Source organism: Toxorhynchites rutilus, chromosome 3 (assembly GCF_029784135.1).
Source record: "Toxorhynchites rutilus septentrionalis strain SRP chromosome 3, ASM2978413v1, whole genome shotgun sequence".
Lineage (NCBI taxonomy): Eukaryota > Metazoa > Arthropoda > Insecta > Diptera > Culicidae > Toxorhynchites > Toxorhynchites rutilus.
This window is the reverse complement of record NC_073746.1, coordinates 253,740,106-253,765,569: the sequence shown is the minus strand read 5'-3', so window position 1 is coordinate 253,765,569 and position 25,464 is coordinate 253,740,106. Positions and strand designations below refer to the sequence as shown.

Sequence of the window (25,464 nt, the reverse complement as noted above, 5' to 3'; positions counted from 1 at the left end):
TAAAATCCATTTTCACTTACGAACGAAGATCAATTTCGTTACTGCAAACATCAAATGGACTAACAACGCTTGTCAATAGGTAATGTAGAACACATGCGAATTGAATTTTTCGAATTTCCCATTTTCCTTCAGAGTTTTCCGAAAATTTTCAATTGTCATGTTTGGTTGAAATATGTACATTATTTTTATGGGATCCCCTCTCCTTTCCAAATTTGGTTCCGTTTGCTTGAATAGTTTTTGAATTATGCGGAAATGTTTCATCTGCATAGCAGCACATCCGCCCCCACACTAAGAGAGGGGGAGGAGTCTCTAACCACCATAGAATCATTTATTGCACCCTAAAACATGCACATGTCAAATTTCGTTACATTTGCTTGATTAATTCTCGAGTAATGTAGAAATTTGTGTTTCATTTGTATGGCAGCCCCCCTAAGGAGTCTCTAAGGCGTCGTGCACAAATTACGTAACATAAAACTATTATGGATCTACATAAAATACATGGCGGGACAGTTATGCCCAGAATATCAACATGGGACAATTGAGCTTGATGTTGTTTTTCTAAAAGCTAGGAACAAACAATAACTTTTTTTGTGTTTTTCCAGAAGATTAGGCATAAAAGCATCGTTTTAAGAAGAAAAGTAAAAATTGTCAAAAAGTAACATGGGACAACTATGCGTAGAACGGAAGTATAATCAAGAAAAGGTTTGAATAGGTACCAAATAATCATTTGATGGTTAATTAAAAATAGGCCAAAAGAGGGGCGTATTGACACCAATGGAAGGTTGATTTTATAAACCTTTAAAACATATGTCTCAGTGAAAGTATCTTATAAAACTAATGTAAATCATGAAAAAGACAATTTTATTCATATTTTTTTAAACATTTGAATACCTGATTTCGCACAGGTACGCTGAATTAGAGCATTCAAAAAAGTGGATAAACTATGATCATATTTTCGACTGGACAAACCAACATCATTTACGATACTTGTACTCCTCAGACACTGCATAAACCGGCATCAATGAAGCATGAATCGGTCACAAGCAAGCAAACCATTTGTCATGACAATTGTCATGCGTAAATGCGAAAACAGAATAGAAACATACGGTATGAGGCATGATGTCGACGCCAACCTCTCTCAGTTTCTATTCTGTTTTCGCATTTTCGCATGACAATTGTCATGACAAATGGTTTGCTTGGTCACAAGCTTACGATTACGCTATAACAATATGCATGCAATTTCCGGTGGTTTATGTTCCGGTGTGGGTGGTCAGTGGTTTGAATATTAAATATTATATTAAATATTAATATAGCCTCCAAACAACTGAAATTCTTCGTCATTGGCTGCTTCACGATATTTAACCACGTGCGTAGCTGTCCTTTTACGATCTACATTCACTACAATGACACCGGCGTTTAACAAAACGATCTGTTGAAATTATTAGCTGTGATTGGTTGCAAATCATCACCGTTAACCGTTAGACCGAGGGCCTTGCCATTTACCTACTTCACCGTGAAATGCACCGAACGTGACGAGTCTTCCACAGTGATTATTTCCCGCTTGCAATATTATAAACCAGTTTTATGCAAATCAACGAATGGCGTATGATGTACGGAGGATGCAGAAGAGAGTCGGTTTTTACCCTTCGTGATCTTTTCTATAACTCGAGTGAAGATGGCTCGAGGGTCTTGGGAGGAAAAAAAGAGGAAAATTCACGTGCGTCTGCTCAAATGTGTCAGGCTGGTTTGGTGGGAATTTCCCAATTAATCGCTCAGTTGTGGCTGTGCCACTGTTTGTTTACTTTATTTACGTAAATTTTATAACAATTTTGTTCATCTTCAAATCGTTCTGAATTACAATGCAGGCGAGTTCTAGTATTACATAATACTGTGTTGAAGACAAACAAGAAAATTAGGGAGGAAGCAGATGATTTGTGATATTTATGTGAATTGAACTCTAAACGATCGAAACGTTTGATAACGTAGTTTATTGTGAGATTATAGAGTTCACACTTCTAGTTCCTATTAAAAATTGAAGTAAGACTTGTAACTGTTTTGTTCAATTGAATGAGACGTAATGACAAATCAAATTCGCTGAGTCAAATGGTATCGTTGTTGCACATTAGTGTTAAGGTCACAATACTTATTACATATTCATGTCATGAACAATATACTTTAATTTTGTCATCGCAGGCGAAGGTCGATCATTGTAAATGTAAATGTGGTTCATTCCTATCAATCGAATCTTTTCACCTTAAATTTTTCCCTTGAGAAACTGAACGCTTCTGATGACTTTCATTGTTGCCTATACCGGTTATGAGAGCATCTTTGTTCAATTATGATCAGTGGAAGTCAGGTGTGAATAGAGGTAAAGGTCTATATGAGTAGAAATATCAGCTTCCCATTTTAGGCATAATTACTTCGTGTCATTGAACAGGCAATCTAGTAAATGTATACAGTACATGTATACAATGTTTATATCTTCCTTTCATGATGCCTTATAGTTTTAGACACGCTCTGTTTCTATAGTCGTGGCGATGTTGTCAGTTCAGATGCATTCAGATGCAGATGCTTCAGAGAGCATTTTACATTTTAAATTTATTCGTTATACACTCCATTCATGTCAGCATAAAGACTTTATCTTTGATTGAACTAACCAATACTTATAATACAAATCGAGACTATTGTTTTATTTTTTTTGCGACATGTAGCACTTGAAAATAAGTTTAAGGATACTTTTAAATGTTTTGGCTGCCTCACTATACATGCGGTGCTATAAAGTAATTGTCTTAGATATTTACATTCATCAATGTCTTTCCAATAAATCAATTGATAATTACCTCACTCATATTGAACATCACCAAAGCTTCCACTATTAGAGTGCCATAAGGGCACACCATCATTTCCTCACCCATTTGCATTGCATTAGTTCCAATCGATCGGAAACGAGTATTATGCAATGCAACCCATAGAAGCTGTATAACATGCCGACATATCCACCGGCGAATGTTTTCATTTTCTAGCCGATCGTTTGTTCAACCAGACGCACGGCAGCATGAATGACGCTTGATCGCTAACAATGCCGCATATTAAAACGACAAATTAATGTGATAAGCATTCGAGTTTTTGCATGTAATAAAGCAATAGCACCTCGATGTCATGGTTGTAGGCTATGAAAATGTTTTTATCATGATGATTTTTTGTGTGAAATTAGTATTACACAAAAAAACAAATACAGTGTATATTACTCCATAAGCTCCATAAGATTAACAAAATACATGTTGGAGGCGAATGAACTGCAAAGTTTAAAGCCTCTTAAAAACAAAGAAACAAACAAAATACATGTTATTTTTTTTAATTTAATTTAATTTTTTGATTTTCGCTTATTTTTTGTCAGCCTAATTCCGCCACTTTAGTGCCAATCAGCGACTTCAGAGAGGCGACTCCACCTGTTCCTACACCCAAAATTGATTTTTAGTTTTGTCATCCCGATTTATTACATTAAATGACACATAACATAACAGAAAATGTCATGACTCCCAAATACTGGTAAGCATTTGTATAATATACATGGCACAGCAATATAAAGGTGCGTCCACATTATGCCGAATGATGCCGATCGGCCTGTACCAGGCGGCATATTCGGTTCGTTATGTAGTGTGGACGCCCCATCGGGTTCACGAAGCCGAAGCGCCATCGGATGCACGAAGCTGTCACGAACACACGAAGCACAATGTCGTCAACGCTAATTTGCTTCGTTTTGTTTTGGTTCGACTGTCTCGAACCGGACCCACTTGTTTCGGGTTGGGTTTGGTTTGATTCGAGTCGGTTTTCGGCACGTCGGCAAGCCCGGGCGGTACGTCCACATTTGATCGGCTTTACCGGACGGCCAAGGCCGATTGGCGTAATGTGGACGCGTCTTAAGATAAATACGAGCGAGCGAAACAAAAGACAAAAAAGCTTTCTGCATACTTTGCCACACGCACAACCCAGACCGAGATAGATATTGCTCTCCTTCATGCGCTCTTTTTTCACTCTTAGAAAACACTTTCCAACTTCATTTTATAATCAGGTGCAATATTATCACGCATCTGCTCAACAACATCATTAGCCATGTGGATAGCGCGGTCGGGTAAAACAGTCTTGCGTTCCAGCTAGTCTTGGTTCGAACCCCGTTGTCGTCGTTTGGACATTTTTTTGGGTGCAATCCCAAAAAAGATGAAAAAAGAAAGAAAAGAAAGAGATGTCTGCTTCCATACATACAAACATTTTAAAGCGTTGGGGGACAGATGACATTATTTGCCTATTTGACGCTTCAAGGCACGAAATGGCATGCTTTCTGTCGAAAATGAAATGCTTTCTGACAACACTAGTTTGGGTGTACCTATCAGACTCTACAACTCAAGAGCCGGGCCAACTTCTTTTACTTCGCTTTCGAAGGAAGACGTAACCAGAGATTTTTCGCCTCAGAAAATTCCAACAACGTCAACCACTGGCGCCGTCCCCATATGTTATTTTGAAACATATTAAAGAGTTTTCTATAGTCTCACTCCGTTCTATTGGAATAACGAAGATCGCAGTGAGTCCCCTCAAACTAGTGGTCATACCATAAAGAATGTTGGGAATGTTGGGGATTCAATTCATTCATTTATCTATTACAAGTACTGGGTCTTTCAGATTAAACAGAAACAGATTTCAGAAAAATTTCAGATTAAAAAACGAAAATAAAGCTTATTTTAGGACATTTCCGATGTAACCACCCCTTTTTTCGAAGGGGCGTTTTAAACGGTGAACAAAATTCTTCATACACAACTCTAGCATTACGACTTCGATGCTGTTGAAAATCCGAGTTATTTCTTCTTTAAGATCCTCCAGATTTTGTGGCTTATTAACATAGCAACGGTCCTTCACGTACCGCCAGAGAAAGTAATCGAGGACGAGAAATGTTGAAATTCTTACCATAAAAGGACAAAGTTTCATTGAGGCTTCGATTGCTCGAGTAACACGATTTCACTAAAAATACCCGTTCTTGCAGAATGCAGTGTTACCATCGACGGAGCGAAATGTATTTTTTTATAAGAAGCTATTCGATTTTTTTGCGTGAGCGTTTAATCTTAAATACCCTGTAGATATTATTATTTGAGTTTAACTTTCTCACTAAGAAATTGATCATTTCCGATGGAATAATATCACTCATAAACAATCAACATTCACGATCGAACGAAATGATAGCGGCATGATGTTCGCATTGTATTTACACATGAGTTGGTGAGTTGTGTAATAATTAATAGGGAATCTATGTGTAAGACGGAAAGGCTGACAATTGAATTGTTGATTAGCATTGTTTCTGCATGCTAGCATAATTGAATAACATTAAAACTTTTACAATGTATCGGAAGATAACCCGAAATCTGCGGCCAGTTCGAATAAGGCTGAAGAGTTTACTTCCCCACCGTTCCTCTGTTACCTGATAGGCTTAAGCACCACCTTTTCGAGGATCAGTAGCCGCGTTCGTTGCTGAGCTAAGGGCCCGACACGCAGGCCTAAATTATGTCCAGTCAACGAAGACCGACAAAAGAATTCATTTTCTCCTTCTTCTTCAATGACACTAGCATTCCTAGAGGAACTTCGTCAATCTCATGATTCAAACGTTTTTTTTTTTTTTTATAATTCGTTTATTTGTACAGGCTCAGTTACATAGGTTTAAAGAAGCCAAACTCTCAACTATACTTTTACTATTAACATGTTTTCTTAATTCTACGGTTAATGAAATAGGAAACCGATTACTCGCGGTTGACTCGAGTTTAGAAATTCAAACGTTGATATGAATCAATTTTTGCGTGTCATGCATGTGACTTACCTCAAATTCGTCAATGATAATCTTTATACCGATTACTTGTACGTATCATTGCAAGAGCGGATTTTCAACGCTTCTTCAGACCGAGCAAGTAAAGCAAGTACTATTCTTGCAGTTTTGCGCCACTCATACACATTGTTGTTTTTTTTTATGCGTTGCCAAATGTAGATAGAAATGGTTGTCATTAAGAGGTTTCAATGTTTATTTATTTATTTATTAATGATGGTGGTGATGGAACAAACATATAATCGCCTGTGATCATGTGTATGTTAACTGGAAAATGACCACCGCGATAACCAACTATGACACCAGAATGAAAATACACTTGTGGTGCCATCCACTAGTGACAGTTTTGTGTCTTCGTGTGAAGAAATCTTTTAAACATTTTAATAATTTGCCGATGTCAAAACGTAGTCAAAACATTTTCATCATGGTGAAGTACTCGAACGAGCAGCGCTTAATCAATATTAAAAATGACTATCGAAATTCGGGGCCAATGGTTGCAACTTTGAAAGCGCATACTCAAATTTTCGGCCGTAACAATCGTCCCAGCCGGCAGGCTGTGCATAGTTTAGTGACCAAATTTGGGTCTACATTTTCGCTGTTGGATGTTCCCGTGCCAACGAGCAACGAAAATATCGCAGTCGTAAGTGAATCCATCCAAAATGACCCTCATCAGTCAATTGCGCGGTATTCTAAAGACCTGGGCATCCCCCAAACTTCATCGTTTATCGCCCAGTGACCATTCTACCCCGGATTCCTCGAGTCAAGAGAGATGCACCACGATTGATATGAGGTACAGACTAGGGGGGCGTCACTGATCAATGGTCAGTTGCACCCCAATAGGAAGTATTCCGTGTCGGCCACACATACAGAGTACTGGAGACTGCAACATCCCAATTATGAGAATCTTTGTAATACTAACCTCGAGCCAACCGCGAGTAATGGGTTACATATTACTAACATAGATGTAAGACAAAAATTGTCAAAATATTGGATTCCCGGCCCCTTCAGGCTAACGCCATATGTGCCTTAATAAAATATATATTTTGGGAAAAAAATCGTATTTGCGAAAAGATCTTGGACTACATTATAAGATCAAATTGACTCAAGAACTAAGACGCGAAACTTCTCCGATTGGGCTGAGGCGAATCTTGAAAAAAAAAAGATTATGTTCATCACTAAATCATCTTCAGCCATGAGGCTCATTTCTAGGTAAATGGCTTTGTCAACAAGCAAAATACGCGTTACTAGCTGACCCGGCAAACTTCGTCCCGCCCAAAATTAGTGTTTTGTTATCAATACCTTCAAATATTCACATTTTCTTACTATGAGCAAGTTCATGGGTCCAATCGCAGAACTGCTCATTGATTGATCTTCTAATTGACCCCGTTGAATTTACCTTTTACTATAAAATTTCTAGTATTTCTAACAAAACTGTTTCAATTCTATGGCAGACCTCCCCCCTCCCCTCTTCAGATAGGTAGGAGGAGTGTTGAACCACCTTAGAAATGTTTCCTGCTCCCTAAAACCTCCACATGCCAAATGTGGCTCAGTTTGCTTGATTAATTCTTGAATTATGCAGAAATGTATGCTTCATTTGTATGGCAGTACCAGAGCCCCCCCCCCCTCCTAGAGAGAAGGAGGAGTGTCTAACCATCATAGAAACATTTATTGCACCCTTAAACCTTCAGATGCCTAATTTGGTTTCATTTGCTTGGATAATTCTCGAGTAATGCAGAAATTTATGTTTTTGTTTTTGTTTTTTTGTTTTTTTCTGAAATTAAAACAGACCGAAAAGTACAATTTTTCGATGCGGGTAATATGGACATATAGTGGGGGTAATATGTACAGGTGTGTAATATATGGAGCATAGAGGTTTATCGATCGCGAGAGGAATAATTTTATTCAACCAAGGTCTGAACTCATCCCGAAGTGCTTTTCAGCAGTATAAACGGACAGACTCTCAACTGTTTTGCTTTTGGTTCCAATCAGCTTCTATCAGCGAATTGAATTTTGATATTAAACCACTCAAAATGCTTAATATCGAAGCAGCTAAAATTACATCCATACGCGGAATTATGTATGATTTTCGGTTTTTGTTTCCCTTTTCCACTTTTGATCATTATTCATTGCCATAGGGTGGCTTAAGTATTATAGAATAACATGTACACCCAGGCTTTTTTTTTACGCGGGGGATACGTACCTCGTGAAAAAAACCGCGTAAAAAAACCGCGTTAATTGGAAAATCCGCGTTAAAAAAAACCGCGTTTATTCGAAAATCCGCGTAAAAAAACCGCGTTAATTGGAAAATCCGCGTTAAAAGATGCCATGTCACCTAATGATAGATATCAAATGGGACTATCTTTACGTAGAACGGAAGTAAAAAGTTCAGTGTTGCTCGCATCGAAAACCCGTAGTTTTTCCTGCAATTTCGTTGGTTACTGGTAGCTATAGTTCGGTTTTCCTCACGAATGAGGTCATCTGCTGTTGCTAGAAGATTCCCTAGTAATTTGTACACTCTTCTGCCGATGCACGTGCAGTACCACTTTTGGACCGTCCAGAGCTAAGTAGGCAGGGAAAGACATTCACGAATAGCTGCCCGTAAAAACCCCGTCCCGTTGTACCGCCCGGCAAGCTCTCCGTTCCCCAACACCTAAAATCCACGTAAGAATCGTGATAAGGTGCGGCACTAAGCGCTAAACTCCGTTACAAGCACTAATTACCGTAATTTGCTCTGAGGGAACATGAGAGAAAAATGTGAGCTGAGGGGGAGATGTGATATTGCACTGATCTTTTTTTACGCGGGTACCGCGTAAAAAAAACAAGTTAATTGAAAAATCCGCGAACATGACACTCTGTGCACCGAAAACGCCTGTGCTGAAATTTCTTTCTGCATTGGATGTTTATTGAAAAATTAGTGTCTTTCGCCCGGTCTAAAGCGAACAAATGAGTTTAACTCAATTCAGGATATATTAGAGCGCTGACAATTCAAAAACATGAGTCGTTGCCAACAACCCAGCAAACATTAAATAGTATAACTTTTGCACATGTTAGGTCGATATAAATTCGTATAAAATTACAATCGCGTATAATAACAATCATATGTATTCGAAATCGTATAAAATGGTAAAACACGATTTTCTAAATCATTGATGGATTAATATATATATATATATATATATATATATATATATATATGTATAGCGATCATCCTAGTATCGCGATATGCAGTATCATATACACACATTCTTATCATTTTATATAGCATTGTCGGGTTGAATCGCATATAAGTGTAAAAAGCATAGTAGATCGCTTTATAAGCTTATAAAATATGCCCTATATGCATATCGCCTCGACTTTTGCATGTATATGCCAGTTATGTGCATTATATACGATCCGAATGTGTCTTGGATGTATTGTATCGCCTCCTATTATGACTATTCATACGATTTAATGTTTGCTGAGAAGCTGGCTCTCATCGAAATTCGTCGTCCAAGTTAAACACGAAACCAAGCAGTAAATTTTGAATCATTTGGACGACTCGATAACCAAGCTTATTTTACTTTTGTTTGAACTACGCTTGACATTGATGAATAATTTGAACAAAACATTCCAAACAGAAACACACGAGTTAAATCAGATCAATTCGGAATCCAGAACTCTTTCGATAACTTTCAGAAATATCTGCAGTAATGAATCGTCAAACGGTTGAACAATGAAAGCTTAAATAAAAATATAAGTAGAGATAACACATATCCTAAATTGATTTAGTTTAAATAAAAATAATCCATCAGAATTTGTCCGTATACTGAGTACATGACTTCATAGCAGTAGCAATATCCAGTTTAAGAATTGTTATCCTTTTATGCTACCCTTTATTAATTACAACGATTACATTTCAGTGTGTGTTCCAAAATATGTTATAATAAGGGTATTAAGGCAGCGCAATTTAAAAAGGCATATCTCGGTAGCTGTTTAAACTTCCATTACACCTCATGAAAACATTGTGTTTTTACTACATTGTATATGTTTACTGGCGTTTCGTGAATACCATCAACATCGGCAAATCAGTAATAACTATGCCGAACAATTATAATAAAGACAAAATTTTGGCTAAACATTTGACATATAATTTCAATACAGACATTATAACAGATTTTCTGAAGAAGTACTAAGATTAAAGAATTTTTTTAGATCAAAAATACAGATTTTATTATGACAACCCTGCCATGTTTTCCATATTCCTGTATTCCTATCCTTTTTTTTAAGTATTTATAAAGGTGTAAAAAAGAGACAAATTATATTTTAAATGACTTGAACAAACGAAAATCATCTTCAAAAAATATACCTTCATCGTCGACACTGTTTTGCAAGACTATAACGGAAAAGGACGGAATACGAGAATGGAGGCTGAAAACCCATTCTTACAGAGCATCATAGGAAACTCTAGTGAACACTTCCACTGTTTCATGATTCACCAGTTTAGATGGTCTCACACCAATCAAATAAAAGTTGAAGTAGATTTTAAGGAAGCTGACTCTGATATATCGAGTTGCATAGTTGACCGCGACCATACGAACTAGCAAATTTTTGACCAAACCAATTTTGGAACAAAAAGTACAAAATTGCATTGAATTACCATAGATATGAAATGTGCAAATTAAAACATATGATAACTATCATCAATAGCGTAAAGCATTGAATGAACTGTCTTAAAACATGTACATGAGTATTGCCGTGGGGAAGTAAAATTAACTCTAAGTTCACACCTTCATTAATACAGTGACCAAAGTATAGGTAAAGTTAGAGATAAGAAAAGCTCGAGTAAGACTGTGGAGTCTGTTGTTCATTTAAATCGCATGAAAGTGTGTTATGAATATGAAACGAAAATATTGATTGAAAATCTTCCTACAATAAATTAGAATAGTAAATTTTTTTTTATTCAATCATCTACCCTGACTCACTAAATCTATTTTTAAAGAAACATCTTATCGCAAGAAGATCGCGTTCACCGTATTTGACATTGTCCAAGCACAATTTTATGCAGGTGTAATGTAGCATACGGAAATCTCTATCGTTTAGTCGTATAATTAAAACAGTCTCTGTACATTGCCTCCACTCGACAGGCGTCTCGAATGATCCGTACTAATATCGAGTAAACGACTACTTTTTAAATGTCTCAGTTGTCCGCATTTCTAATGAGGGACTTTGCAACTCACAAAGAAAGATTAAGATGATGTTCCTCATGAATGTAAAATTACTTTTTCTCGTAATGAGAATCGATGAAAAGGCATGTATTTGTCAATTATAAGTTTTATAATTCATGAGTGATAGTTCAGAGATACATTTATGATACTCAAATAATTCATACATACGATGTATGGATCTATAGAAGCTTCTCATAGAATTTTGTTGATGTCGACTCATATTGAATAATTTAGGTTCCGAGCAAATGTGTTGACTAGGTTCAGCAGCATGATTAGCTCGAATTTGTTTTCTGGAAATCACCAGAAATTTAGAAAGAACCGGTTCTATAACATACATGAGCAGCAGTTGTTGTGACGCCAGTTGTGTTTGGGAATGCCAATCCAGCTGCAATCACATCATCCATCTTCACCTAAAACAGGTGTCGGTTGTAAAAACAAGCAGCTTAGAAATCGTAGCCGCTGTCAGTGTTCTCAGAATCAATCTGTTGCGGATTTTGCTTTAACGTTGCCATCGACAATAGACTGGCCTTCACAGTAACGACATCGGGTAAGAAAAAAAAAATAAGCTGGAATGCAAATGGAACACTATTGGAATCGCGCGAATCTTTACAATTGCATCTGTGTGCTATGCAATAGTTTCAAATATGTTAGAGATTAGACAGAAAATGCTCATTTGTAGAAAGCTTATGGTTATACCTTACGTGACTTTTGTGGTTTGAGAAGTAACACGTTTTGATCTCATCCGAAGTAATTAACCAACTGAAAGACCGTCAGTTAGTCACTTCGGATGAGAAAACAATCGAAACTTTCCCCATAAGCCAGTAAAGCCTATTTTGTGATAACAGTGAATGAATAATAATAGCGATATATTCTCGGACTCTTCACAAACATAAACATTTTATATCAATCCATTCAATCAAATGTTTCAAATCACAATGACAGATTATTATATTACCGTGCTAATGTACAGAGTGGCCAATAGCGATGTACTCTCCTCAAATCACTTTTCCGTGAAGACGCAGCGACGGGAAATTGGGAGAATAGCGGATTAGCGGTTAGCGGTTAGCCATGTTTGGGACGATTTGGTCGCTATGAGACTACAAGGCACTCATTGCATACTCAACGCAAGAAGAGTTCGTGCATCACTGATTTGAATAGCAAAAATCTGTTCCAGTGTGAATTTGATTAATATGAGAGTTAAACAATTTAAAACCCGCTTCACATACAAGCCACGAGGCAAAGAGCGTGGAGGAACCTCCGATGTTTAAATTGTGCTCTGAGCGGAAAAATACTACAAATGCAATAATTATTTAATAATGGACACCTGAAAAATTCCTACTAAAATGAAAACAGTGTTAGGTGTGCAACTAAGTTCCTGTTGTTTTTCAATAGATGCCTCCAGCATTATGTGCTTGTTGAATTCGACATATCTAAAACATCACGAATCAATCTTAGATAGCGTAATGCTTCAAAATCTGGACGGTTTTTTAATCCAGACACTTTATCATTATATTCAATGTAATCACAAAACCAAAATTTACAAATATTGAACAAATATAACATGATTTCGTGAATTTCTGTGATTCATAACAAACATTAATGCCTTCTAGTTCTATTAGACTGGTACTGTTTCATGCTTGGTGCACCCGTGGCCGAGTGGTTAGCTTCTCACATTATCATGCCGGGTGTTTGGGTTCGATTCCCGTTCTGGCCGGGGGATTTTTTTCGCCAAAGAAATTTCCTTCGACTTGCACTGTGGTCACGCGTATTCTAGATCTTGCCCCTTGAAATACATTCAAGGCGTGTTATGTGGCTAAAGAAATCTCAACTAAGTGTTAATAAATGACGCTAGTTAATGCATACGTTGAGACGGCAAAAGTTCCACAGCGAACGTTAACGCCGTTAAAGAAAAAGAAGACTGTTTCATGCTATGCTATAGCATCATTTTATAGTTGTTTATGTTATCCTCGTAAATGCTTAAGTGTCTGGATTTCGATGCAACACGATATATGGTGAATAATCCGCTTTGACACATTAGTGATTTTGTTTGGTGTCATTAACTTTTGGCTGTGTGAAAACTACTGATTTTATGCTAAATAATTGTCATCTATAGGAAGTGTTGATGTTTTATCTTAATTCGAAGAAAACTTCGACTGAAGAGTATAGAGAGCTCTAAAAAGTTTAGGGAAATGCTGCTCTGAGTGAAACATTGTGCTGTAATTAGTCGGTCGTTTCAAAGACGTTGATTTCGATCTTGACCATCTGCATGAATAAAGGCCAGAAATCTTCAAAGACGCTGGGTTTGAAGAATTGCTAGTTGAAGATTCGTGTCAAGTGCAAGAAAAGTTTGCTTCAACATTTTTAATTTACTCTTCAAGCCTCTACAACGCATGCGTTGTATACCGCAATTGAATACCGTGTATACCGATTGAAAGTTTCATTGAATAATGCACTTTCGATTGTTCAAATTTGATATTACCGAAGCCATTTCCCCACAAACACAAACGAGAACGAGAGAACTCTGCTTCGGTTAGCACTTAGCGAACCGGTAAGCATGCGAATCAAAACGTCATGATCTCTTTCGGTACTGAAAGTTTATATTCTTCTTTGCCTCTTATTCGCTACACAGATGTATGCAGTCATTAGTTGTGCTCTTCGTTGTTAGGTTGAGCTCGGATATGTCGGATATGTAAGAGAAATTCGCTCTTGATTTTTGTAAAGCTTATCATTTCATTGTTATTTTATTATGATCTTGAACCAAACATCAAACATCGAAAATCCTTACTGCATTCTTTCTAGGGCTTGTAACATATTCCTATGAAACTCCTGAAACTAAACTTTTGATCCGTCCAGATTTAAAATCACCTTCTGAATGTGTACGTTATTGCGGCTCCGTCCCACGCTTGGTTAATTCACTTGGTGCAACAAAAGTGAATACCGTTCTGAATCATATTTCGGACACTTTGTTCTAATATCTTGAAATGCTTCATGCACTGATGATATAACTATAAATTTAATATCACAATTGCTTCTTTAGAGTGATCCCTTGGTTTCACTATCACTTCATTTGAGAATAACATTGGAATTATTACATAGTAGGGAAAAATTCAACAGAACCACTCATTATCGTTTGTGTTTGACGTTTGTTTTGCGTGAGCACGTAGAATTTACCCGTTCATAAATATTTAAATTTCTCCCGTGTTTCATCAGTTCTCATCATCGTTAACAGGTTACTGGGATTGCTTAGTAAGTGTTTCGCAGTTGACTATAAAATATAATCAAGTGTAATGTAATTTTCGTCCATAAAATTACAAAATAAAGTGTCCGAAATTTGAATTCAATCTGTCAGAAATTTGATTTAGTGTCCGAAGTTTGATTCTTATTCGCTTCATTTGAAAAGCATTTTTTTCGATGATTTTCTTATGTATTCAATCAAATAGGTACCAAAGTAGAAAGCTTGAAAGCATATTGAACTGATTTATTAAAAATAACTACCAAATAATACCTGTGCATAAAGTTTAGATCTGTTTTCTGCATCATATGCCTTAAGCGTCCGAAATATGATTCGGAACGGTACTCTCATTCTGTTCATGTATCTGAATAATCTGCTCATTTTTGGTTATACAGGGTTTTCCATTTCGGGCTTCCGAAAGTATACAGCCCTGCGCTGACAACCGTTTGACATAGCTGTCAACCAAAGCGTCATATCGTTAGTTGAATGTCTGCCATTTTACAATATGGATCGTTTTAGCATCGCACAACAGCATCGTTTTAGCATCGTTAATTTTGTTAAATTATACTATAAAAATGATGAAAACCGGCAAATGTTTTTCGAGCATTACGGACGGATTTTGGTCGTCATGGACGGCCTACAGAGCACACAATCGCTAATCTAGTGCGTAAATTAGAACAAACTGGATGCGTAGCGGATATTGTGAAACCTGTGCATCATCGTAATGTGCGTTCGGCCGAAAATATTGCTGCTGTTGCTGCCAGTGTGGAGGATGACCCGAATGTTTCGATTCCACGGCGTACTCAGCAATTGGGCTTGTCAAATACATCATTGTAGCGAATTTTGCATTTGGACTTGCACCTACATCCATATAAAGTCCAACTGGTACAAAAATCAGAGCGTGGTGACCATGGAATGCGTCGGGCATACGTCGATTGGGTGAACGAACAACAGCAGCAAAGTGCTAAATTTTCGCATCAAGTTTTCTTCAGCGATGAGGCACATTTCGAGCTCGGTGGCTATGTGAACACCCAAAATTTCCGTATATGGGGCTCAGAAAATCCACACGTGATTGTTGAGAGGCCATTGCATCCGCCAAAAGTCACTCTTTGGTGCGCATTATGGTCTGGTGGAGTCATCGGGCCGTATTTCTTTGGAAATGAGGACGGCGAGACGGTAACTGTGAATCGTGAGCGCTATGGCCGATTTTTTTTGCCACAAATTGAAGATATGGATACGGATGACATGTGGTTTCAGCAGGAAGGCGCCACGTGCCACACAACACGACCGAACATGGCCATATTGCGAACGAAATTTGAGGGACGCATAATTTCGCGTTTTGGTGATGCCAATTGGCCGTCCAGATCATGCGATTTGAATCCGCTAGACTTTTTTTTTGTGGGGTTATACGAAAGACCGTGTCTATGCCAACTCTCCGCAAACTCTTGAACATTTGAAAGACAACATTCGTGAAGTTATGACCAAGATACCGCCCCATATGTGCCGAAAAGTCATCGAAAATTACCTGTTCCGGATCAAGGTATGCGAGGAAGCCCTAGGTGGACATTTGAATGATGTTGTATTTCACACATAATGGCATAAACCAAACTTTAATTTGAAATAAAAGTTTCATCGAAATTCGAATTCTAAGTGTGTTTTATTTCAATTTACTTTCGGAATTTAAAGTTGGAAAACCCTGTATATTCGTGAATGTTAAGTAGCATGACACATTATGGTTCATTGGATTGGGCCGGCTCACCGGGTTTCACCGCGCGACTTTTTTCGCTTTAGATTGTCGTACGTGATCCGCTTTTCATCACCAGTCACCATCTTCTTCAAAAATGGGTCGAGTTCGTTCCTTTTCAGCAGTGCATCGCAAGCGTCGATTCGGTCTAAAAGATTTTTTTGTGTCAACTCGTGGGGCACCCATACATCCAGCTTTTTTTGGAATCCAATCTTCTACAAATGGTTCCAGACAGTTGTATGGTCTATACCCAATTCCTGGCCAATCGAGCGAGTGTTCACATGCCGGTCTACTTGGATGATTTCAACGATTTTTTCGGTTTCCACGACGATTGGCCTATCAGTACGGGGTGTATCTTCGACAGCCACTACACCAGAACGAAATCGATCAAACCAACGCTGTACTGTGCGAATCGTTACAGTATCGGGTCCATAAGCTACACGATTTTTTTCGGCCGCCTTCGTTGCAGTTTTACCTCGCAGGTAGTAAAAACGTGTATATAATATAAAATATATATTTCTTGCTTGGTGGACTTCATCTTTGACGCGCTATAACTTGAGATTGAATAGGACAATCACAACACTGTCAAAACGACACTGATTGACGTCTTTAAATAGCCGTATAGTATGACCCGATGCGATACGTACAACACAAGATATGTTTAAGTGTTGCCATATATTGACAATATACGACATTTCTTTTTCCCCAACCCAATATATAGGAGCAATTACACCCCAAATCAGCCAAAAGAAGCAAATTTTGACTCGATCCTCTTCGATTATATTGTACCAAACAAACGATGAACGCTTCCCAAAATCACGATTTTCATTATCAAATGTCCAATTTGAATGACGACTGATTTTTTATAGGGACGTGTGCAGAAACATTGAACTTTTTTTTTTCAAAAAATCATAACTCAAAATTCAGATGTCCAATGAAAATATGATGTTCGAAAATGATTATGATTTCACAAAGTATTGGAATTTCGAAAAATTTTCCAAAATTCATATCTCCATTTTGATGAGGTTAACAACGACACCACTGTGCGTCAAACTTTGTTAAATTGGAAGTGCTTTCTAATAAAATGTATTTTTTAAATTTTTTGAGAAAGATACATTTAAAATGTTATTTTTCCTAAACGGTTAACTTATTTTCCAACAATTTTGTTAAACATCATATTTTAATATGATGTATAAATCCAAATGTCGATTTTGAATTACAATATTTTGAAAGAAAGATCAATGATTTTGATTACGCCCTTTCAAAAAAAAAAGTCGTAATATGGTGATGAAAATTGTTATTTCAGGTAGTTTCCATCATAAATACCAAGTTTCAAAAATAATCGGAGAGGGTCGGGTCAGCAGACGACTGATTTGTGGTGGAATTGGTCAAAGATATGATAGATATCATCCTGTCGCGACGGGGAAAACCCAAAATTTTTGATATACACGAAAATAGTATTTACCGAAGAAATATTAACTCAATCATATTGTTTCCTAGGGGTACTCTTATCAACGTAGTATTATGCAAAATTAGAACGAATACACACAATGAATGTTTTCAGACGCGGGTTGTGATTTGAGAAAGACGATAACAACAGAGTGAAAGACAAGCGAAACGGTAAGTAGCACAAACTTGCCGAGTTAAACGAGGAATCCCATTTGAAGCGCGGGAATTATTAGACATGAGAAGTAAACGGTCGTCGGATCGGTGTTACAACAATGATTCTACATCGCATTGAGAGAATAGAACTTCTGAACAATGTTTTGCCAATAAACCCGGTCCATGGCTTCAATACTCCAACCCGGGCAACACTAATTCTTCCCAAATCTTGCTCCACCAAGTCTAACTCGCTTACTGGGCTTCACTTCTTCGGATTCGATGCGAACACCATCTTTGTGGGGCTGCTGTCTGGCATTTTAACAACATGTCCCACCCATCACACGTCTAGCCCCAGAGACTTTCTGAATGCTGAGTTTGCCGTAGAGTCCTTCCAGTTCAGTAGTTCATCCTCCTTCTCGGAGTGTGGAGAAGCCGCCGTACATTGTTTTGAGCACTCGTGGTTTGAAAACACCAAATTCTCACGAGTCTTCTTCGAACATCGTCCATGTTTCGTTCCCGACTACGGGACTACGGGTCGTTGTTGAAGCCTGTTCTCTGCACAACACCTTCCAGCGCCAATTGAAGAGCAGGCAGGAGAGGTTTTCGCCATGTCGAAGTCCCCTTTGAGTCTCGAAAGATTCTGATAGTTCACCTGAGACCCACACATTGCATTGTACACCAGTCACCTTCGCCTGAATCAGTCTTGCCTGCTTTCTGGGAAAGCCCTGCTTGTCCATGAATCTCCATAGATGTCCTTAGTCGGTGATAATCGGCTTACTATTGGTGATAGATGGCGAAAGACGACCCAGAATAGAATTTTTGTAGGTACTACTCAGGATCATGATTGCACGATAGTTCTCACGGTTTAATATGTCTCTTTTTTAAGTGGTAACTGTTTTGTATCTCAAATCCTGACTATCAATAGCTGCATACGCTGTGTAAGTTTGGTCGAACCTCCCTTGAAGAGCTCCGCTGCGAGACCACCCTCACTAGCTTCTTTGGTGTTCTTCAGGAGGTTAATGAGCTCCTCAATATCGGTACGGTACGTCGTTGTTGTTCAACGCAGTCTTGGACTCCTATTTGCGCGCTGCTCAGGTGTAGTGCTGCCTCCACCTTTCGATAACTTTTTTGTTCTTGTATACTACATGGGTAGAAAAATCCCGGAATTTTCAATGAAAACAATCGTTCATTGGGCACAGCTGTATTTATTCCTTCGAGGACAATACACTTGGTATAGCGATTTTACAATATTTCGATTCCCTTGCTGTAGTACGAAACGTCTTCCAAAAGTCCTCTAAATATGTCTCAGTGCCACTCTGCAGACTGTCTATTGTACTAAGAGGGTGGTTGTGGATCCATATTTCATTCATTGTCTCAAAATGTCGAAAGAAGTCCACTCAATTACGCTTCAACAATGCTAAACCAGCTTTTGAATCATCAACGCGCCGTTGTTTTTGGACGACGATCAGCAAACGAGGCACCCATCGCGCGGATAGCTTTTTCATGTCCAAAATGTCGTGCAAATATATCCCACTCGTTCTTTTGAATTGCCTACGGCCTCAGCTAACTCGCGTGACTTCACTTTACGATCGTTCAAAACGAGTCGATACACTTGTTTTACGGTTTCTGGATTCGTAGCCTCTTTCAAATTCACTAAATCACCGATAAACTGTTGTTCTCGTAGGAGCAGAAGTGGAATAAAATTTCGTCAACCACTGCATTGATTGTTCAGGAGTTTTTCTCATCAAAACCAATGTTTGATCAAAATACGATATTCCTCTCTTTCCATTTTCTATACATTTTCTATACTCAGCTCAGGTAGTGACACTTCAACAGCGTTTTATTTTAATTGATTACCTTGTTTTAGATATATTTACAAAGTAGTGTCGCTTCACAACATCTTGAGTTCAGACATTCAACGTGTATTGCGATTATTTACGTTTTATCGTGACATTCGGTATGACAGCTCAGCGATCGTTTATCAATTAATTTACAAAAGTGTAGAATATACTTGTGGACCCGCATCTGATAATAATTTATACCACCGTGAGTCAAAAGTGATTGAGCGCAAAAGTTCTACAATTGATAATGTTAACGTATTGGTATCAAGGTTTAGTGTTTAATATCATTATGTTTAATATTTTTATTAGCTCAGTATCTCAGTTCTCAGCTCAGTTCAGTATAACTATCAAAACAAATAAATTACTCTTTCTCTTTGTTTTTGAATGCAAAATTTGCATAAACATCTTGGAAAGCAATGATGAATAATCGCTCCAATGGCTTGCGCCCCACTCTAGAGACAAGCACTCTTTCTCTATCCCAAGAAGCGGTGCCGCAATCGTTCACTCTAAACCGGCTCCAGTGAGGGATGTCATTCGAACGGAGAGTGTGGTTTCGAGGCGCAAAACTTAAACGCAAAGCCGACTTATAGTCAGCTGCTTTTGCCAAAACCAGTTTTTGCAACTCTCAATGTGAATCTGCTGATCACATAACACGTAGAAAATCCCCGCTATAAATAGATTTACCTTCGATTACATGAAAGTTTCAGCACTATTGCAAATAATTACTGATGGTGTTCTTAATTCATCTCAAGGCAGCTGTGTAGTCACCGAATAAACTCACAACCACGTAAAGTTACTGATGATTCTCACACAAACGAAAGCTACATTCATCTCTTGAATATTGTGGCATTCGTTTGATACCACCTACCAGGGGAATCCTTTTGTTGTTTCTCTTTTTTTTTTCTATTTTCTTTCTAAACAACTCAACCTGGTATATTAGATACAAAACAGGGTTTGTTTGAATGAGCTATGTAATACGCCATCCTCTTTGAGCATATATCATTTTGAGACAACCTATGACAAGAACATCTAAGCATTGATAATATTGTGTTGTTGAATGCGTTTCACGGTTCAATGTAACGAGTAGGGGAAGTGGGGGCATAGTGGTCACCCTGAGGAATATGCCCATTTCCAGCGCCCACATACCGATTTAATTTCAGTTTCTCTAAGAATATTATAGTTCAACTCATTGTTCTTCAAAATAGCATACGACTTTTACTATAAAAAATCAAAATAGTACACTTTTCATCATTAGAAAAAAAGGTGAAAAATCGATTATTTTTTTTTTGCTTGGATGTAAAGTGGTCACCTAGTGGGGGCAAAGTGGTCACCCGCCCAGATCAAGCTAAATGGGATAGATTTATGCGTTTTTTCGTCCAAATTTGTTAAAAATCATATTTGTTATAGTAGGTACATGCATGATATAAGCTTGGCCTATTCACCTTGAGTCTCAATTTAAATTTTCTCTTGCATACAAAAGCGTAGTATGAAACATATAACGTTCCGCATAATGAGGCTTGGTTTAGTTGGAGTGGCATATTTATCCAATGTCAAAGCCACAAGAGGATCTTCTTGAGAGCAGAATGTGATGAGGTATATCAGCTTTAGTAAACATAACATTGTAAGTTGTTATTCACCTATGACCACTTTGCCCCCAAACATGAATATAATTGCTATGCTAATTAATCGCTGAGATTAAACAAAATATGTATTCACCTCTCCTAGAATATGTGAACAGTCGTCCAAACTGATGAATTGTCCTACATATCAGATTAAGTAAACTAATTTTCACGAGAAATTCCTTAGATACCATGCGCACAGAACTACGGCCGAATGGCTATCGAGAGAGTAATTTCTATTTTTATTTATATTTTGACATGCGACAGCTCTACTGAAGTACAGGGTGACTCAAAAGTCATTAAATTCTTCAAACATAAGGTGATTATCAATACGGCAGCTATAGTCAATAGTTATACTACCAAACAAGCAGGTGACCACTTTGCCCCCCATGACCAATTTGCCCCCACTACCCCTACGTATTTATTTCATCTTATAATTGCTTTCCGGATAACAGACGTGACTTAAATTAAATTCAAATCGTACTAAATCTTAACATATAGTATGTGTGTCATGTCTACGAATAGTGAATATTTAGTGCAATACTCTATCTGGATGCTAGACAAAAGCAATAAAAGAATAACTTTCAACAAAATCGATCTCGTGGAGCTGTTCAATCGTTGTACAATCGCAAACCAAACTTTTACTCAATCCGTACAAACTCACTTTTGATTATTCTAGTCAAACACTGCTTTCGAACAACTATCACGTGTTGATTATTCTCCTTATGCACCAATTCAGTCGTTAACTTCGAATCACAAGGTATATAGAAACTTGAGAATGCTGCACGATACAGCTGCACTAACTGTATATACTCAGCATCGGCCACAGCATCAATTCAATTGAAACTTATAATTCTTCTGCTGCGATAACATCAATTATCAAATCAATTTGGCATTCATCAAAGCACAAATAATTTCTCCACCAAGGTAAACACTTTTCTTTTGTCACACTGTTTACACAAGTGACTTTCACACTTGTTGTCCTTCTAACATCCAAAGAGGCACTACTCTCCAACATAACCGGAGGCAGCCGTTTTATCGTAACCACTATACACGCGACTCGTGGTTTTTTCGTGCGCGAGGACCAATTCAACCTGTCACCGTCTACCCGCGATCGCGTCTTTATTGTAACTGACAACGCCGACGCGGTGCTGTAGGCTCCAAAGCTCGTGTCCGCTGCTGATCTCGCTCATAATCTGAAGAGTTAGGAAACGCACGCGTGTGTGAATCGGATTGAGAGATTAAAATGTTTTTTGATTCAAAGCACGAGAAAAAATACTTCAGGAAAAGCGTGCGTTTTTTTCGAAATTTTATTATTTCTGATTTCTACAGAGTCACCAAACCAAACACACCTCCCATCTACTTATCTGAATAAATCGAAATAATTTTTATAATACTTAAGCCATCGAGAGCTTGGAACACATAAAGAAAATGATCTTTCTTTACTTTAGCAAACAATTGTATCGTTAAAAACAATTGGAAGTAGCGGAACTGTACATAAGTTTTCTAGGCTTGGTTTCTGTCAGGAAAATCTTCAAGACATTCAGCACAACCAGACACAACGGACACTCATCAAAACGCTTACCACCACACACGTTCTAAACGTTCTAAATGTGGTTACAAACTTGAATTCCGGTAGGGTCATACTAACAAAGGCGTATAGATGAATCCTGGAATTGGAATGCCCTGTTTTGTTTTCTTAAAGCTGTAGCATTGAATCTTTGATGGTTGAGGTTGACTTCGTTACGTAGAAAAAACACCGCATTCCTAAATATTTCGTATTCAAATATCATTCAGTTTTGACGGGCGTCAATGATCTAACAATCAATATAAGACACACCGGGGAAAGTTGGAACGGTTTTGACGTAGGACTACATCTTTCATTTCTATACCGGGGTGTAAAATCAAAGTTTCGAAAACGAAAGCGTTACGCCGGAGACCGAGATTTTGAGCGTTAATAGCTCCTAAACAACTGAACGAAATGGTATGAAAAACACTTCATTCGAAAGATAAAATGTCTACGCGTTATATACTTGTTACTATTTGATCCAAAAACTTGTTTCAATAGCCTTAAAATTGCTTTCAAAACAGACTATTGAAATCACCAATCGTTATATAAGCAATCGCCGCTCGGAAATTCACTCAGCTATAATTGAACAGCAATTGGAGCAATCGTTTGCTGGTTATCGAAAAGAATCCGGAAAGAAGTGATCGTTGCTGGAAAATAATCTGCCAATTCCCCTAGGAATTACATTCAAGCGAAAGAGTTTATTTTAATGTTTTTTATTTACATGATACTGCGATCAATTGCATTCCGTTTTGTGATTTTTCAATCAAGTGCAATTAACAGGAAAGTTTCTGAAGATTATTCTTCTCTATCAGTAGAATATTTTCGTATCCAATTTCATATGCATAAAACCTTGTGCCTCCAACGTAACGCTCTCGTTTTCCCCCAAAATCCCCCAAATATTAATTTATTCATTCATTCAGAATTGATTCAGATGCAACTAAAAACAAATGATCACTAAATCAACGATAGTCCTACGTCACCCTTGCGGTTATACCACATATATAACCCACTTCCTGTTTTTTCGAAGTTCATTATTTTTATTTATATTTTATTATATTTAGATTATATTTTCTGTATCAAATATGTATTCATTGTAAGGGAGTAACATGTTATTTGCAAATGATTGAAAAAATCTTGAACGAGAATGGAGCCGCGGGTAAGCCGGACAGTGGGGGTATAATGGACAGGTGGTTGATTTGTATAGTTGCATTCTGAATTTCAAATTTCTGTTGATGGGAAACCCTTCTACATGCTATTCTATAATATTTAAAGCATCCTATGGCAATGAATACTGATCAAAAGTGGAATGGAGAAACAAAAATCGAAAATCAAACATGATTCTGCGTGTGGATGTAATTTTTGCGACTTTGATTTTAAGCATTTTGAGTGGTTTAATTGCAAAATCTAATTAGCTGATGTTTATATTATACGGAAAAGTAAATTCATTCGTAAGTGGTAAATTTGAATTTTTTAAATAATTGCACTTGGGGGGTTGAAATGGTCAGTCACATTCATAATCACATCCAATGCATGATGGAAAGTGAAGGGAGAAATATTGAACTCTTTTTTATATTGCTTTCTCTTTTTGTTCTATTTCAATTACTGGACGCACAAACACCGAGAGACAGTAAAATTATTCCTCTCGCGAGCGATAAACCTCTACGCTTCGTATATTATGAACCTGTCCGTAATCCCCCACTACATGTCCATTATACCCACACCGACAAAAATGGTCTACTTGTTTTATTTTCATTAAAAAAACATGGAAAAACACCTTTTTATAAAACATTTGGCCAGTTATTTAAAAAACCAGTATATTGAACTGTAAGACATAGCTTTTAAATTTTTGAAAACATGAGTTTCTGACAAAAAATAATGTATTAGTTACTCGTTTCTGACGCTACGGCATGGTAAGTAGGGATTAGGAAATAGTAATGTATAGCATATCAAACAAATCTTCGATTCGATTAGTATGCAAATCATCAGAATCCGTTCGCTATGAAAATAGTTATTAACGTTTAATTTATTTCATAAACTATAAACCTGTTGACCTGTTTTCTGATTTGGTACCCTTCCTGAAAGACGTAGTTCTGTGTCAAAATTTACAACATTTCTGATTCTGTTGCATTCCTCAGCAACCATTGAACGGTTGTTTACAGAATACAATTTGGACAAAACAAAACTAAGAAGTATAACAAGAACAAAAACTATGCGAGGAACTTTAGCTTGAAAAATTATGGAGACATTCATATAGAAAAGTTAGCTCAATTCGCTCTCAATTAGCTCTCAATGTTGGCATCCGACATAAGTGCCGTGCGAATCACTGTGAATGTGATGCACCCAATGCTCTCTGAATCTCTTTTTGTTTTTCCTTCACCGTTTTCTTCTCCGTTGTCGAACACAAATTAAATACAGCCTTTCGAGAATATTCGGCCGACAGTTGACTAGTGTGCGCACTCTTGACCAACCCGATTGTTTGGTTGGCTCGGTGGCTCGGTGTGCGCACTAGCAACCAAACTCGACCAAACTATCGACTGAAAAAAAATCTGCAGTGTGCGGGTGCTCTTAAACTTTTTTATCGGCCGATACTGGATCGGTGTAATTTGCGCATACAGCAATTCCAAATGAAATCGTCCTAAAAATGCAGTTTTAAAAAACCTGTATTGTACCGAAATAGTGTCTTAGAAAGAGTTATAGAGTATTGATGGTTGAATATGAAAAAAAATGTACACTGAGAAAAAAAATTAGTACTCTTTTTTTTAATTTACAAAATAAAAATTCAATTTGCA

The 25,464-nt window shown here is 37.5% G+C and overlaps 1 protein-coding gene across 1 annotated transcript in view; it reads right to left on the bottom strand.

The window, feature by feature from the left end:
- LOC129777875 (facilitated trehalose transporter Tret1-like) overlaps positions 1 to 22,226 on the bottom strand; it is a 39,530-nt gene extending 17,304 nt beyond the window's left edge. The window contains exon 1 of the mRNA XM_055784445.1: positions 21,770 to 22,226. The gene's annotated coding sequence lies outside the window, so the exon portion shown is untranslated. The remainder of the gene's footprint in view (positions 1 to 21,769) is intronic.
- Positions 22,227 to 25,464: the final 3,238 nt, after the last annotated feature.